This window comes from Hipposideros armiger, unplaced genomic scaffold (assembly GCF_001890085.2).
Source record: "Hipposideros armiger isolate ML-2016 unplaced genomic scaffold, ASM189008v1 scaffold_53, whole genome shotgun sequence".
Lineage (NCBI taxonomy): Eukaryota > Metazoa > Chordata > Mammalia > Chiroptera > Hipposideridae > Hipposideros > Hipposideros armiger.
This window is the reverse complement of record NW_017731403.1, coordinates 421,964-437,112: the sequence shown is the minus strand read 5'-3', so window position 1 is coordinate 437,112 and position 15,149 is coordinate 421,964. Positions and strand designations below refer to the sequence as shown.

At 37.6% G+C, this 15,149-nt stretch overlaps 1 long non-coding RNA gene across 1 annotated transcript; it reads right to left on the bottom strand.

Moving 5' to 3' along the window:
* Positions 1 to 2,626: 2,626 nt before the first annotated feature.
* On the bottom strand, positions 2,627 to 12,686 carry LOC109381779 (uncharacterized). The gene is made up of 4 exons (XR_002123808.1): positions 12,605 to 12,686; positions 10,071 to 10,188; positions 8,360 to 8,532; positions 2,627 to 3,115 (listed from the first exon to the last, which is right to left on the bottom strand). It is a non-coding gene; the product is annotated as an uncharacterized LOC109381779 (long non-coding RNA).
* Positions 12,687 to 15,149: the final 2,463 nt, after the last annotated feature.

Sequence of the window (15,149 nt, the reverse complement as noted above, 5' to 3'; positions counted from 1 at the left end):
CATAATTATCCTTAGTTGTGTTTATTACTTTTAGAAAATATTTTGTTCAATTTTATTCTGTTTCACTTGGAATGGATTATTTTTAACTTTGCTTTTGTAAGACAAATTAACAGTTGAGCTCATCTTGTAATATATAATATTATCATGTTTTTCTACATCTTGGTCTTATCCCATAGTCCAAATCCTCCCAATTTTCCCCCAGAAGAAACCTTAGAAATCATCTCATTCATCCACCCACTCCCATTTTACAATGACGAAACAGAATCCCAGAAAAATGATACAACTTCCCCAGGATTACTAAGCTAGTAAGTGACAGGGCTGCCACTAAATCCAACTCATACTGTAGTGCTCTTTCCATGTCATCAGGCCTCGTGCTTTAAATTCCAACATCAAGGAAAAGTATGGATTTCCATAGCTGTGAAATATTCCACAAATTTCAATGGAATTTCACAATTAAATTAAATTATTGAAGATCTTTGTGAAGTAAAGGAGAAAGGTGGAGGGAGAAATATGAAGGGGTAGGCTAAGGGTTGCAGTAGCCATAGTAAAGGTATAAGTAATAGTAGTGAGGTAGTAGTAGTGGTAATTGATAACTTATGTGCTATGTACTGTGACTTCCTGAGAACATTCACTCTTCTTAGTAACCCTATGAGATGTGTACAATTATTATACCCATTTTATAGGTGAGGAAACTGAGGCACGAAGTTTCGTAATTTGCCCAAAAGGACGTGGATTTTGTACTAAATTCCATCTAGTGGGCTTAAGTAAAATTAATTCCCCAAGTGTAACTAAATTCTGCTAGAAGGAAAATGTAAATAATATGTAATCTTTGCATAGAGGTGCAAAGCTCTTCAAAGCCCAAATTCTTTTGGGGGAGTTTAACAAATCTCATTGAGATAGTTGAAAACACAAGGAAATGTAAAATTCTTTCTTCTCTGTCTGTTAAAACAGATTTAACAGGTCTGTCTTCTGAACAGGTCAAATATTAAACAAAAAGTGTTCTTTCAGCAATTGGGACTCATAAAGAGGTCAATAGGTTTCGCTGGAGTGGAGCAAGCACCAGGTACACACACACAGACACAGACACGTACACACACACACCCTCATTCAATTTCATGTATAAACAAACATTACTTATACCCTTGGGAATTGTTTTTCACTATCTTTAATCCAAACTGGTTTCACTTGGCAGACTGCAACCCTTACAGGTGGCACCTATTCTCCGTGAAGTGTTTCCTTTTCCCAGAACTGAGACATTGGTATCACGTACCTCCTTACCATTCTTGACATCTGTTTCTACTTATGTGCCAGCTAAGGCCACCTGACCCATGAAGGGAAACAAAACAAAGGTTCATGGTCATTGTCTACCAAAATGTCTTGTTTTGGTCCACCCAGACCCTGGAAACACAGATTGGGAAACTTCAATGGGATGCCAAGTATTGGTCTACCTTAGAAAGGGGCTGTGGAAAAAAGATTTCCCTTATTCATCTGTTGGTGTTGAATAGAAAATAGGGTAGGACTCGAGGGTTTAAGGAAATTAATTAAGAAAGTGACGACGTTTTCACTACTATTTCCAAAGCATTGCATACTGCTGCAGGGGGGTGGGGAGAGGGGGCTACAAAGAATACAGAGAGGTATAAGGCTTGCCATGAAGAGGTTTATGAGATTAGCAAATCACAATATGTACATTAGAAAAATAAACACGTAAGGCTAAATTCATAGCATGTCAAATTTACAGGGCAAGAAATAAGCATCATAGGCACTCCAGGGGCTGGGATGAAAGGAAAACGTCAGTGGCAGTGAGACTTAAAGAAAATAAAATTAACTTATTTTGTGACAAATAAAATCACTTTATTAAATAGTATACTAGCATAAAAATTACCAAGTCACATTTCTCCTAAGAGCTGAACTTCATGCCATCCAAGAAAATTCTTGTCCATGTTTCCTAAATATATTCCTTTTCTGCTTCACTTCTTTTCCTATAGTCAGCTTTCAATTATCTGTAGCAGTTGAGGATAGAGACCAAAGAGAATAAATCTAGGGAGATGTCATACCCTTTATTTTTGCCTTCAAGCTCTGCTTCTAATTTTCAAAACTTTTACTAGAGCTGGTAACAAACACCAAAATGCAGTGATTTGAAGATATACATGCACAAGTCTACGAAGATGCCTATAACAATAATGTTCATTGCAATATTAGATGATCAAAAAGGTTTTTAAAATGGGAACAACCTTAATATCTATCAATAGGGAAGAGTTAAATATATTGCTAACGGGAAGGAGCAAAGTGCCAAGCAGGTGTGTCTCATATGATCCCATTTAGTTAAAACAAAAAAGGACATCGTACCTCATAAATGCACCTCATGCACAAACCAATTCCAGGAGGCAATGTGAGAAATTGTTAAGAATGTGTATATTTATGAGATCAGCAGCTGGCTTTATTTTTTATTTTATTATTTTCTGTGCTGGTGAAAAATTTTTTAAAGATATTACATTTATAATCTTTAAAAATAATCATATACATATAATATTTACATTTTTGCTTTTCAGATACCCTATTTTACCAACAAGTAACCTAAAGACATCCACTCGAAGTAAGGTAGAATATTAACAAAAGGGTCATAAAAAATCAACCATTAGGCGTGAAGAATGGCTATAACACATAGAGTTTTTTATTTAAGAGCATTGGTCATTGTCTCACAGAATCTACTCAAATTTTCCTCACGCAATAGATAGACAAATATTTTGACTTTTGGGTGTTAATAAATAGTCCAAAGCCTCAGAAGTTTGAATTTCAAAGCTGAAACAACACCTGGCTCATGGAATTGATAATAAATTGTGAGAGGCTAAAGGCTTATAAAGTGAAGAACATGTTCATATGATGTTCTATTGGCGGATGACATTCTGTGACAGCTGCCATCCTTGAGCAAGACTGAAGAGTTTGAGATGTCCAAGTTGCCTTTCTTCTCTTGCCTGTGGGAGCCTCAGGCAGGACAGCCCGAGGGTCATAAACCCTGTGTTTGGGATCTGGAGGTAAGTGGGAGAGGCTGGGCCCATTCCGCTGATGCACCAGTTCAGGGACAGTTAGTTGACGCAGCCCTTTGCTTTCCTCTTGGCTTGAATAAAATCAGGAAAAGTGGTTTAGACTCTACTTTCTCTGCTCTCCTCAGGGTCCACATGTTTCCTGACCCTTGACCTTTTCCTCTGTCACCTGCACATGGGCTTAGCTGACAATCACTTCCTGCCCAGCTCTATGTCCTAGACCCATTATTGTGCTTCATCAGTCTGCCCATGTCTTCTGCAGATGATTTGCTTCATGCCCACCATTGTCTGACCACACCATTTCTTAACCATACCGTCAGGGAGGTTTTCTTGTTTAACAGGAATGGAAACCTTTAAAATGGAAGAGTTGGAGCGAGTCTCTCTGTAAAAACCAACTCATTAATTTACAGAGTTAAACATAACCCCAAGGAAATTAGTTGGATCTCCATAATTTTTAAGGAGAGTCTAATGGCCAAATCTTTAAGGCTGATGATCGCAACATCTGCCCAACACTGGCTGTTTGGTCCTTTCTCCCCTTCTAGATAAAGATATACAAATTTGAGGAGCTCCATATACAGGAATGAGTCAGCACCCCGTGTCCATCTGTCTGGTTATATCCTATAGGAAGCAAGATGTATATCAGGAATGATGTAATTGCAAATCTTAATACAGTGGAAAGAGCACCGAACCAAGAGTCAGAAAACCTGATTTCCATACCAATTCTGCCACTGACATAGTTGGGGCCTGTTTCTTCATTAGCAAAATAAAGGTGAGGATCACTAAAGTCTTCTCCGTGTTATGAAATGTTCAATTCTGTGGTTTAGTGGCCAGCTAAGTGGATAGATTGTACTTGGTTGTGTTTTTCTACTCCGTTCCGAGATCTACAATTAGGCTGTCACACAAATGTCCTGGAACGAGGCAAACCTCCCTCCTCATAGTGGTAAAGAATCAGAACCAATTACATCACCTGTCAATGGTGCTACTCTCTGAAAAACTTATTGTAATTTCAGAAATATATTATACTTCAATGATGTAAATGGAAAACTGGGTTTAATTTTCTCCATGGTGACCTGAGAAACTTAGTGTAGCAGAAGAGGTAGATAAAAGGGATAGATAGATAGATAGATAGATAGATAGATAGATAGATAGATAGATAGATAGAGATAATAGATAGATAATAGATAGATAGATAGATAGATAGATAGATAGATAGATAGACAGATAGATAGATAGATAGATAAAGACAGACAGACAGACAGACAGACAGACAGACAGACAGACATAGGTGATAGGTAGGTGTGGGTAATGGATAGATGAATTGATGGATACACAGATAGATGAGTAGCTAGTTAGAGCTGAGGTTCTGAGCGTGGTCTCTAGAGTCAGACCACCATGGTTCAGATTACAGTGTCACAACTTTCTGGCTGCATCACCTCAAGCAAATTACTCCACCTATTTGTGACTCAGTTAACTTACTGGCAAAATTCAGATAGTAACAGTAATACTTCCTTCAATAAGGTGGTTGTCAGAATTAAATAGATTATTCATGTAAAGCTTTTGGCATAGTGCCAGACATACAGTAAGGATTCCATAAACGTTAACAATTATAATTTTTATTACTTAGAAAATAGTATGTATGTTACTCCTTCGCCATCATTCTGATCATCAATCCCTGCCTCACACACACACACCCAGAGATAACCACTGCTAGAAGTTTGGTGTGTGTTTTTTTCCTATTACATCCATAGATATGTACACACACACAAATGTTATTGCTTCCAAAGGTGGAATGTACAAAATATGTTCTTTTGAGACTTGATTTTGTTTTTGCTTAGTAATATGCTTTGTAGAGTGTTCCATAGCAGATCTAGACATTATCCATACACCAAAATATATTAATTAATGCTCTTGCTGATGGACATTTAAGTGGTCTCAGATTTTTCAGTGGACATCTTTTAATATTTCTTTTTCTCATGTGACAAGACAGATTCTTATCTTGCTGAGTCATAAGGTATGGGCATTCAAGGTCTTACATACACTGCCATATCATCCCCTAAAAGGACATTATCAATTTATACTCCTAATAACAATTTATAAGCTTGTTTAGTTTTCCACAACTTTACCAACACTGGATATTGCTAATATTTTTAAAGCTGCCTATTTGATTGGTAAACTATGGTATTTTTTAAAACTATAAATTTCTGATTAGTTTTAAGATTAAGCAGGCTTTATGTAAATGTTTACTAAGTTTTACCTTTTCTGCCAAATATTTATCTGAAAATGTTGCCAGTAAGTGTGAACAAGGCACTGTACAATACCTAGCTGGTCAGATGATCACAATTCTGGGAACCCATTTCCTCATGTTAACATGAGGGAAGCTTAGAGAAGAGGAGAGTAGCTCTTTGTTGATGTTTTTTTTTTTTTTTTTGGAGTTCACTCAAGAACCATTGTTTATTAGAGTCCAATACAGAAAAATCCCACATGGAAGTGTTCAGCCCTTTTGTTCTTTTTTTTTCATATTTTATTTTTGTTTTTATTTTTTTAATTGTTAGTTTCAGGTGTACAGAACAATGCAATAGTTATCCTTTTTACCCTTCACACAGAAACAACCCCCCGCCCCATCTACTGAGGAGAGTAGTTTTTATTAGAGTCGTTGCATCCTTATTCTCGTTATTTTTTGTTTTGTGTTTTTTTCCATCATTTGACTTGGAAATCCAAAATTCTAAATTGGTACTATTCTAATAATACTGTCTTATGAACAATTTTCTCAATTGCATGGAAAAAATCTAATAAAATCTCAATGCTCCTATCATAGTAAATTTCCTTAAAAATCTTCACATGAATACTCACTGCTAATGGGAACATGGCGGGGAAGCAGTAAAGTAGTGCTGGTAGAAATCCATGTGCTGCAGTCTTTAGGGAAAGCAATCTGTTAAAGTATCGATTAAAATTTAAAGCACGTATACACTTTTGTCCCAGAATTCCACTCCTTGGAATCTAACTGTAGAAATGATAGCACTAGTAGGAAAGTTATATGTACTAGGTCAGTGTGCAATCTTCAATATCTCCTGGAGATCTTGATAAAAGTAGATGTGAATTCAGTAGGTCAAGGCTAGAACTTGAAAATTTTCATTATCTATAAAACTTCAGGTGATGTGAATGCTGCTGGCCCATGGCTCACACCTGAGTAGCAAGGATGTTTATTGTAGTGTTGCCCACTAAAAATTAAATTAAAACCCAGAAACAATGAATGAACACTCATCAAGGCTCAATAAATTAAGAAAAACATCTACATCACTGAGAATTATGCTGGCATTTAAAATAATGAAATAAAAGTATACTGGTTGATTGGGAGGAAATTACAAAAGCAGCATGCAATAAAATAGTGTAACATGGTTTCTTTTGCTGTGCAGAAGCTTTTTAGTTTTCTATAGTCCCATTCATTTACTTTAGCTTTTACTTTCTTTGAGGTCAAATTCATAAAAATCATCTTTGAGCCCAAGGTCCAAAAGTTTAGCACCTATGCTTTCTTCTATGCAGTTTATTGTTTCAGGTCTTATGTTTAGGTCTTTGATCCATTTTGAGTTAATTTTAGTATATGATGACAGATAGCAATCTAGTTTCATTCTTTTGCACATGGCTTTCCAACTTTCCCAGCACCATTTATTGAAGAGGCTTTCTATTCTCCATTGCATGTTTTTGGCTCCTTCGTTGAAAATTATCTGCCCATATATATGTGGGTTTATTTCTGAGTTTTCAATTCTATTCCATTGGTCTGTGTGTCTGTTTTTTGGCCAATACCATGCTGTTTTGATTATTGTTGCTCTGTAGTACAAGCTGAAGTCAGGGAGTGTGCTACCACCAGCCTTGTTCTTCTTTCTTAAGATTGCTTTGACTATTAGGGGTCTTATGTGATTCCATACAAATCTGATGACAAAACAAAGAGGCAACTAACCAAATGGGAAAAGATATTTGCAAACAACACCTCCGATAAGGGGCTAATATCCAAAATATATAAAGAACTCATACAACTCAACAACAAAAAGCAAACAATCCAATTAAAAAAATGGGCAGAGAACCTGAGCAGGCACTTCTCCCATGAAGACATACAAATGGCCAACAGATATATGAAAAGATGCTCACCTTCTCTAGCTACTAGGGAAATGCAAATCAAAGCCACAATGAGATATCATCTCACACTTGTTAGAATGGCTACCATCAACAATACAAATAATAACAAGTGTTGGAGAGGCTGTGGAGACAAAGGAACCCTCATACACTGCTGATGGGAATGTAAATTGGTACAGCCACTTTAGAAAACAGTATGGAGGTTCCTCAAAAAATTAAGAGTAGAATTACCATATGACCCCAGCAATCCCTCTCCTGGGTATCTACCCCAAAAAATATGAAAACGTTTATCAGTAAAGATATGTGCACTCTGATGTACACTGCAGTATTGTTTACGGTGGCCAAGACATGGAAACAACCAAAGTGTCATTCGATAGATGATTGGGTTAAGAAGATGTGGTATATATACACAATGGAATACTATTCTGCCATAGGAAAAGATGAAATAGTGCCATTTGCAACAACATGGATGGACCTTGAGATTACTATACTAAGCAAAATAAGTCAGACAGAAAAAGTTGAAAACCATACGACTTCACTGATATGTGGGATATAAAACTGAAAGCAACAAAGGAACAAGACAAACAAAGAAACAAAAATTCATAGACTCAGACAATAGTTTAGCGGTTACCAGAGGGTAAGGGGGGGAGGGGGCGGTAGAAGAGGGTAAAGGGGGTCAAATACATGGTGATGGAAGGAGAACTGACTCTGGGTGGTGAACACACAATATGATATATAGATGATGTATTACAGAATTGTACACTTGAAACGTATGTAATTTTACTAACCATTGTCACCCCAATAAATTTAATTAAAAAATAGTATAACATGATCCCATTTTTGGAAAACAATGATAAAAATTCCATTTGTGTGCATGTGAAAATACTACCACAGAGCAAATAGGATAATATGGTTTTTAGGTTGCTAGTATTAATTACCTTAGGGAGGAAACTCAGACAATGCAGGAGAGAGAAAGAACTTAAACACAAAAAAGGGAAAGGAATATCCAAAGTTTACACTAAAAATATAATAGCATGTTTGTAATCATATTAATGGAAATTAATGTACATGTGCGAGGATGTGTGTAAAGAAATTTAAAATGTTTAAAACAAAAAATAAAATTTAACAAAAAAATCAGACTCTAGGTTTTTATCTCCCACTAGCTTTTTAATTTTGGTTAAGTCACTTACCTGCCCTGGAACAGTTATTAGAGATGAATTGAACATCTCTAGTAATTTCCATGGTTCCGTCTAGTTCTAAATTTCTATGACTGCAGCCACTTTGGAAAACAGTCTGGCAGTTCCACAAAAAGCCAAGCATGAAGTTGCCATATGACCCAGTCATTCCACTCCTAGATATATACCTAAGAGAAATAAAAACACGTGTCCATACAAAAACTTGTATGTACAAGAATGTTAATAGTAGCATTATTTATAATTGCCAAACAAGTGAAAACATCCCAAATGCCCATTGACTGATGAATGGATAAATAGAAAATGGTGTATCCATACAATGGAATATCCTTTGACAATAAGAAGGAACGAAGTACTGACACAGGTACTTCAGCAAACCTTGAAAACAATATGCTAAGTGAAAGAAGACAGTCACAAAGGACCACATATTGTACAATTCCATTTATATGAAATGTCCCCAGTAGGCAAATCCAGAAATTTGTACTCATTTTTAATATAGCTTCTTGTGTTCATCATACCAATCTAAAATAAGTATACAGTGGTTCCACTCTAAATTAATGCTCACCAATCTTAAATGACCCAAGTAAGCCTACCTTTTTTTTTTTTCTCATTCTCCAGGAAAACTTCTCCAAACCTTCTTCACTTCCTCTAATCCCTTTACTCCAACATTATGGGAAAAAGAAAAGCCATCCGTTGGAATGCCTCATCTCCCATTATCAATCATGTCAACCTGCCACCTTCTTAGGACCCTAACACTAAAAATAACCCTTTCTTACACCTGCAGGTGTTTAAATGTCCACTCTGCTTCAGTGACAGTCTGTCTGGTCCCTAGAATCATTGAAATTTATGATTCCTGCTTTATTTTAATAATGTGGTATATATCTTTTTACACTTATATAATGTAAACATACTTACCATATTTAAAGCTCCCAACATTGTATTTTACAAAATAAAAGGGATCATAGAGTTAAGATGTTCTTTTTAGTAGTTGTATGATATTCTATTACATGAATATGTTATAATTTATTCAATTATTCCTTGATAGGTTATTTGGCTTGTCGACTGCCCATTGGTAAATAATTCTGCAATAAATATCCTTATAAGTAAATCCCTCTGTCTAGTGCATTTATTTCTTTGTGCTAAATTCATAGACATGTACTGCTAGCTCAAAGCTTGTGTCAGTTTAAATTTTAATGGATGCAGATATATTTTAGCAATTTCTAAAAAGTTTCAGCAATTCATCTCCCAACAACATTGAGTATCTTTCCCCCCAGCTATGGCCCATATTGGATGTTGTCAATATTTTAAACTTTGGCCAATCTAATGGGGAAAAAATAGTTATTTCATTGTTATTTGCATTTCCTAAGTACTAGAGATGTTAAAAACATAGACCTATGGCAAGATAATATCTCTAAGTGTTAAACTACAGGTTTTCCATGTTCTCTCAGTGGTACCTTTCAACTCTGATGGTTATTATTCTATCACCCCAACCCCACCTCCATTCTAAACTGAAACAAAGACTCAAAGAAGTCTCAGGCCTAAGTGCAGAATAGGAAAACTTTCCCCAAAGGCTATATAGAACCATGACTAGAAGAAGGAAGAGAATGGAAATTGGAGGCAGAAGGTCCATCCTAACTAGGGACAGAGAAAGTGATGGAAAGGCTAGGATTCCAGATCACAAAGTAGAAAGGAGAAATATCTTCTGTACCTTCTGCCAAGAGGACCAGGAAACAGCAGCATGAAGTCATTGCCAGGTAATTCTCAAGTGTGCACTTTCAACATCTCGCTCCACAGCCACTGACAATCTTCAAACAGTCTTGGACCCTCTGAACAGAGGATAAGAAATTTAAACATTATGAAAAATTATACAGGTGGCATCAGAAAGGAGGGGAAGCACAGAACTTAATGGAATAGCTTAGTTCTCTGACCAAAGTAAAACTAAACAGAAAAATTGGGAGTTTCCCTAGGGGCCTGCCTATTAGCAGGGATTGCCACTGTTAGGTATTTATTGACCATTTGCATTTGATCTTATGTGAACTGCCAGTTCATATTAATTGCCCATTGCACCATTTCCAGGTAAGAAATCGGTTTGGGGCTGAGGTTAGGAGAAGAGACACTCGGAGCAACACAAACCTACCTTGGTGATGAGGTGGGGGGAGAAGAAAGACACTACAGGAAATGTTAACGTACAGACCAGCCCAGGGTAGAACACAACCCAGAAAGGCAGGTCCCATCTCTACCCGCTACTGTGAGGAAGTTCTCTACCCCCTACTCAGGGGATAATCACTGGACGTTTGAGTTTGCTTATGTATCTGGTCAACAGAAGTAGTTATTGTTGTTGTTGTTTTATGTTGTCAGATCAATGTTTTTCCTTTATTTCTTCTGGGGTTTCCGTCTTGTTTAAGAAAATCTCTCTAATTTCAAGATTATGTAATTATTTCTTTGGATTGTCTTCCTATAGTATAATGATGTAATGAAGATGATGTTTTATACATTTAGATTTTTAATTCATCTGGACATTTAAATTTTTATATAGCATAAACCAGATCTAATTTTGTTGCCTGGGTTCAAATCCTGACTCCACTACTTTTTAGCTGTGTGACTTTAGACAAGTTATTAAACATCCCTGAGTTTCAGTTTTTCAAATGGAGATAATAATGCAGATAGTTTCTATCTCTAAGGGTTGTTATGAGGATTGAGTTAATATATGAAAACCTCTCAGAATAGTATCTGGCACATAATAAATACCCACTAAATGATAGATGTTAACTGATCTAGTTAAAAAGTCTTGCCACCATTTGTTAAACAATTTTTTCAATCAAATATGTCCCTTTCAGCAATATAATGTCAGCATATATACTTGGATCTGTTCCAGACTCTCCTGTGTTCCAGTGATCTATATACAAATATTATATTGTTTTATCATTAGTTTTACAGAAAATTTTAAAATCTGGTGGGGCGACTTCCTCTACCTAATCTTTTTCAAAATTTTCTTTGCAATTTCCCATAGTATTCATCTATATAAACTTCAAAATAATCTTGTCCCATAATATTCATCAATATAAACTTAAAGTAATTTGTTAAAAGTTTGGTGGAGGAATGGAGCTAAGACACCAGCTCCACCCTGTCCGGCAGGGAACTCATTCCAAACTAACACAAAACTAGTACCAAAAGTGGAGAACAAGTATATTGTGATCCACTCGAAGGTGCTCACAACTTTTGGCATGAGGATGCAAACCCCAGAAGCTGTTGGGTGGGCGAGGAGTTATCTCATTCATTCATTCATTCATTCATTCTTTCAAACAAATTCCACTATTTCACTATGTGTTGCTCCATTATGGAAATCTGAAAGCTTACATCTGCAAGAGGACACACGAGCAAAACAAGTCACTGAAAGGCAACTATTGCACCAAACTGTCCTTAATGTGAAGAAGTGTTAGCTTCTCCCAACACTCTACCCGTTTGGCACAACAGAAGGATTCTTGTGTGTTAACTTTAAACTGTATTTGGCATGTATGCTTTCTAGGATAAAATAGTTTATCTGGATTTGCAAAATCATTTCCTGTCATTCCAAGATCAAGCACCATCTTGACTATAAACATGTAGTCTTCTGTCCACACAAGCAGCTTAGAGGGCACCAATTCAGGTTTCCCTTCCGAACGTGACCAGGAAGAGGCCCAATAAATATTTCAAACATAAAAGGACTGTTATAACAAAGGGGTCTTAAAATTCTCCTGGGTTATCTGAACAGCTTTCCGTTTCATTTTGTTTTCACCACTACCCCCTCTGAAATTGGGAGAGGTTTTTTTTTGCTTGGGATGAAAGTTTATGCTCAGATGGGTTGAGATTAGAAAAGAAAATGAACAACAGCATCAAAAAGAAAAGTGGGAATCTCATAAGTGAAGATATAAATATTAAGGGGGAGAGAAAGCTATGTGAGGAAGACAATCTGACCACAGGCCATCCTTGGTAATCCTCATTCAGGATGCATCTCCTGATAGCAAGCAATTCCTGCCTCAGTGACAACTCCATGTATTTGGGTTATAAACACAAACCTATCCGAGCATATATTATACACACCTTACTGTGACATGGCAAAGAGTGCCTGGTTTCCAAGATAAGCTTTATGGAGACTGAAGAGGAAAGAACAAGAGAAGTAGGTGAGAGGCCCAGAAAAAAATACTTCCTTTAATCTTTTGATGTCACCCAAGTGACCAGTGATAAAAGAAGCATCATACTTACTTTTCTCTTCTTTTGTACACTGAAAATAGAGGCTAGATATCATCCAAGATCCTCCCTTTAAGGAGATGGTTTTCTATGAGCCTCAAACCGAAACTCAAAGGAAATGACCGTGGGTGTGTTGGCTAGGCATAATTGCAAGGAGTTTCTTCCGCTTTATTTTTTCAAAATCACTCACGCTGAGTGTCAGTCGGAACTATCTCTAAGAGACTTTATTCTTTTAATCTTATACAGATTAAAGAAGTGGAGTGAAAACCCTCTGGCAATTGTTACAAAAGCTTGACAGCCCAGGTAATTTACAAGAGGTTTAAATTTACAAAAAGTACAAGTTGACGATGGGCTATTTAGCTAAATTAGGGATAACAGTATCTGGCCCAAAAGAAACAAATTACAGTACAACAAAAGCATCTGAATATTATGCAATGACTTCAGGCTCGTTTCTGTGAAAGGCACTGGGTGGAGGAGCGTAAGAATGAGCCACACAGCCTCACCCCTCTAAAGACTGTCTTTCTTGTTAGACTAATACGCAGGCAATAGATTAAAGTAATAGGAGGCACTATATGATTAAAACTATGCAGAGACCATACATGCAATTTGATTTCCAATAAGGGAGAAAATAGTTGTTTGGATTTAATTGTAATGAGATTATAATGTAGAACTCAATCTACAGTCAGTTCTTTCAATTATAAATTACTCTAGTTAAAGTATACTTCTTTTTCTTGAAGTACAACTCTGAAATTTTTCTTCCTCCAAACTCATTTATATAGTTGTTTGGGGAAGGATTTTTCTCTCTTTAGAATTCTTAAGTTTATGTACATATGTAATCTATTTAATTTTATTCAATTATTTGAAAATAATTTGGCTTGAAATAATGTAAATAATATTATAGTCTCCCCAAATAAAGTTAGTCTTAGCTTGAACTATGAAACCCACATTAAACCATCTAACAGTGTTTAATTACAGTTCTAAATAATAATGAATTTGGTGTAGGAAATAACACAGAAACAAAGCCAATTATTCATCATAACACAGGTGTTTTCCATAGTAAGAACAAAGAAAAAAAAAGGAAGATCAACAGACAATTATGAAGAAAATGAAGTGGACAGTAGAAGATGATGTATCAATAATATACCCCCAAACCTCCCAAAAGCCATTAACAAAATCGTAGGAGGTTCATGTTACTCAGACCAGCTGTCCACACTGATCATATCATACAGATAGCTCCTTCAACAGGAGTCATTCAATAAGTAGTTATAGAATTAAGCTAAATATTCGACTCTATGTTAAGCAGTTATGCTCGAAATCATGAGATGAATCAGAGAGCACATAGAGGAATGAATTTTAAATTCATTTATTAATGGCTAATGTTTATACAATACTTGATCTTTCATAAAGAACTTTCGCTCAAAGAAATTGCCTCAATTGCTCCAAAACAGAACCCTGAGAGGTAGCTAAGATGTTAGTGTAATCTTTGCATTAATAAAGCAATAACTTGAGTCTCAGAGAAGTCAAATGACTGTATTCTGCTGAGCTCAGTCCCTGAGTGAACCCAGCTCTCTGACATCACCACCCATTCTAGCTGAGTTGCAAAGGCAGCCATGAGGCTTCACACCCTGTGCATGCGTAACTGTTGAGTGAAGACTCTTAATTCACCAGAGCTGCATATACAAATGCACATGAAATGTTTTCACTTTTGCAAATAACTGCTACCCCCTGTCCTGTGGACTACCTCCCTCCTCCTTTTTCAGCTGGAAAGCGCCTCCCTTAGTCACCTCTCAGCCTGATTCCATAACTTCCCATCATTTTTTGGTAAATAAAGCAGTCTCATTTCCTTTAGCTTCCTTCCTTCCCGGAGCAGGCAGTCTAGAGTGGCCCTGGACTTGTTAACACAGAGGAAAGGGTGGAGGGAGGGCATCCCTGCCGTCGCACATTGAGGTGGCGGTGCCCTTTCACGGGCATCAGGGCTGCGGGTTGCTCCTGGAGACCTCGACAGGCCGTGCCCTAGTGGCCCTGGGTGGGTGCCCCAGAGCTACAACTGACGGCATCACTGCGGGCGGGAAATGCGCCTCTGCAGCTGGGCTCCTGCAACGCCCCCCCAAGCCTGCAGTCCTGGCTCCTCGGCTTCCTAGCGCTGGACCCTGCTGCCCTCGCCAGGTGGCACCTCCTCCTCGCCCCTCATCCCCCAGCCGCCCCTTCACTCGGTTTCTCCCTGGGCTCTTGCACGTTCACGCTCGCTTCCAGCCAGGGAAGAAGGCGTCAGTCTCGCCGTCTTTCAGATACCCACGAAGTTCAGATCGAAATTTCTTGGAGACTCATGCTCACTCCCCAGGCTTTGGGAAGAAGAACCCACTGAGGGCGCCTGCCCTCTGCCGGGATCCCCTTTCCCACCGCCCCATCAATCCACAGGCCTCCTAGCTGGGCTCCCCACTCCAGCCAGGGTACAGTGCCGCCAGCCCGCCCGCCTCTGGGCAATTCGAGTCTGCATTGCTTCTAAACTCAATACTGATCTCTATCCTCCGTACACTTGCACTACCAGGTAATCGCAGAG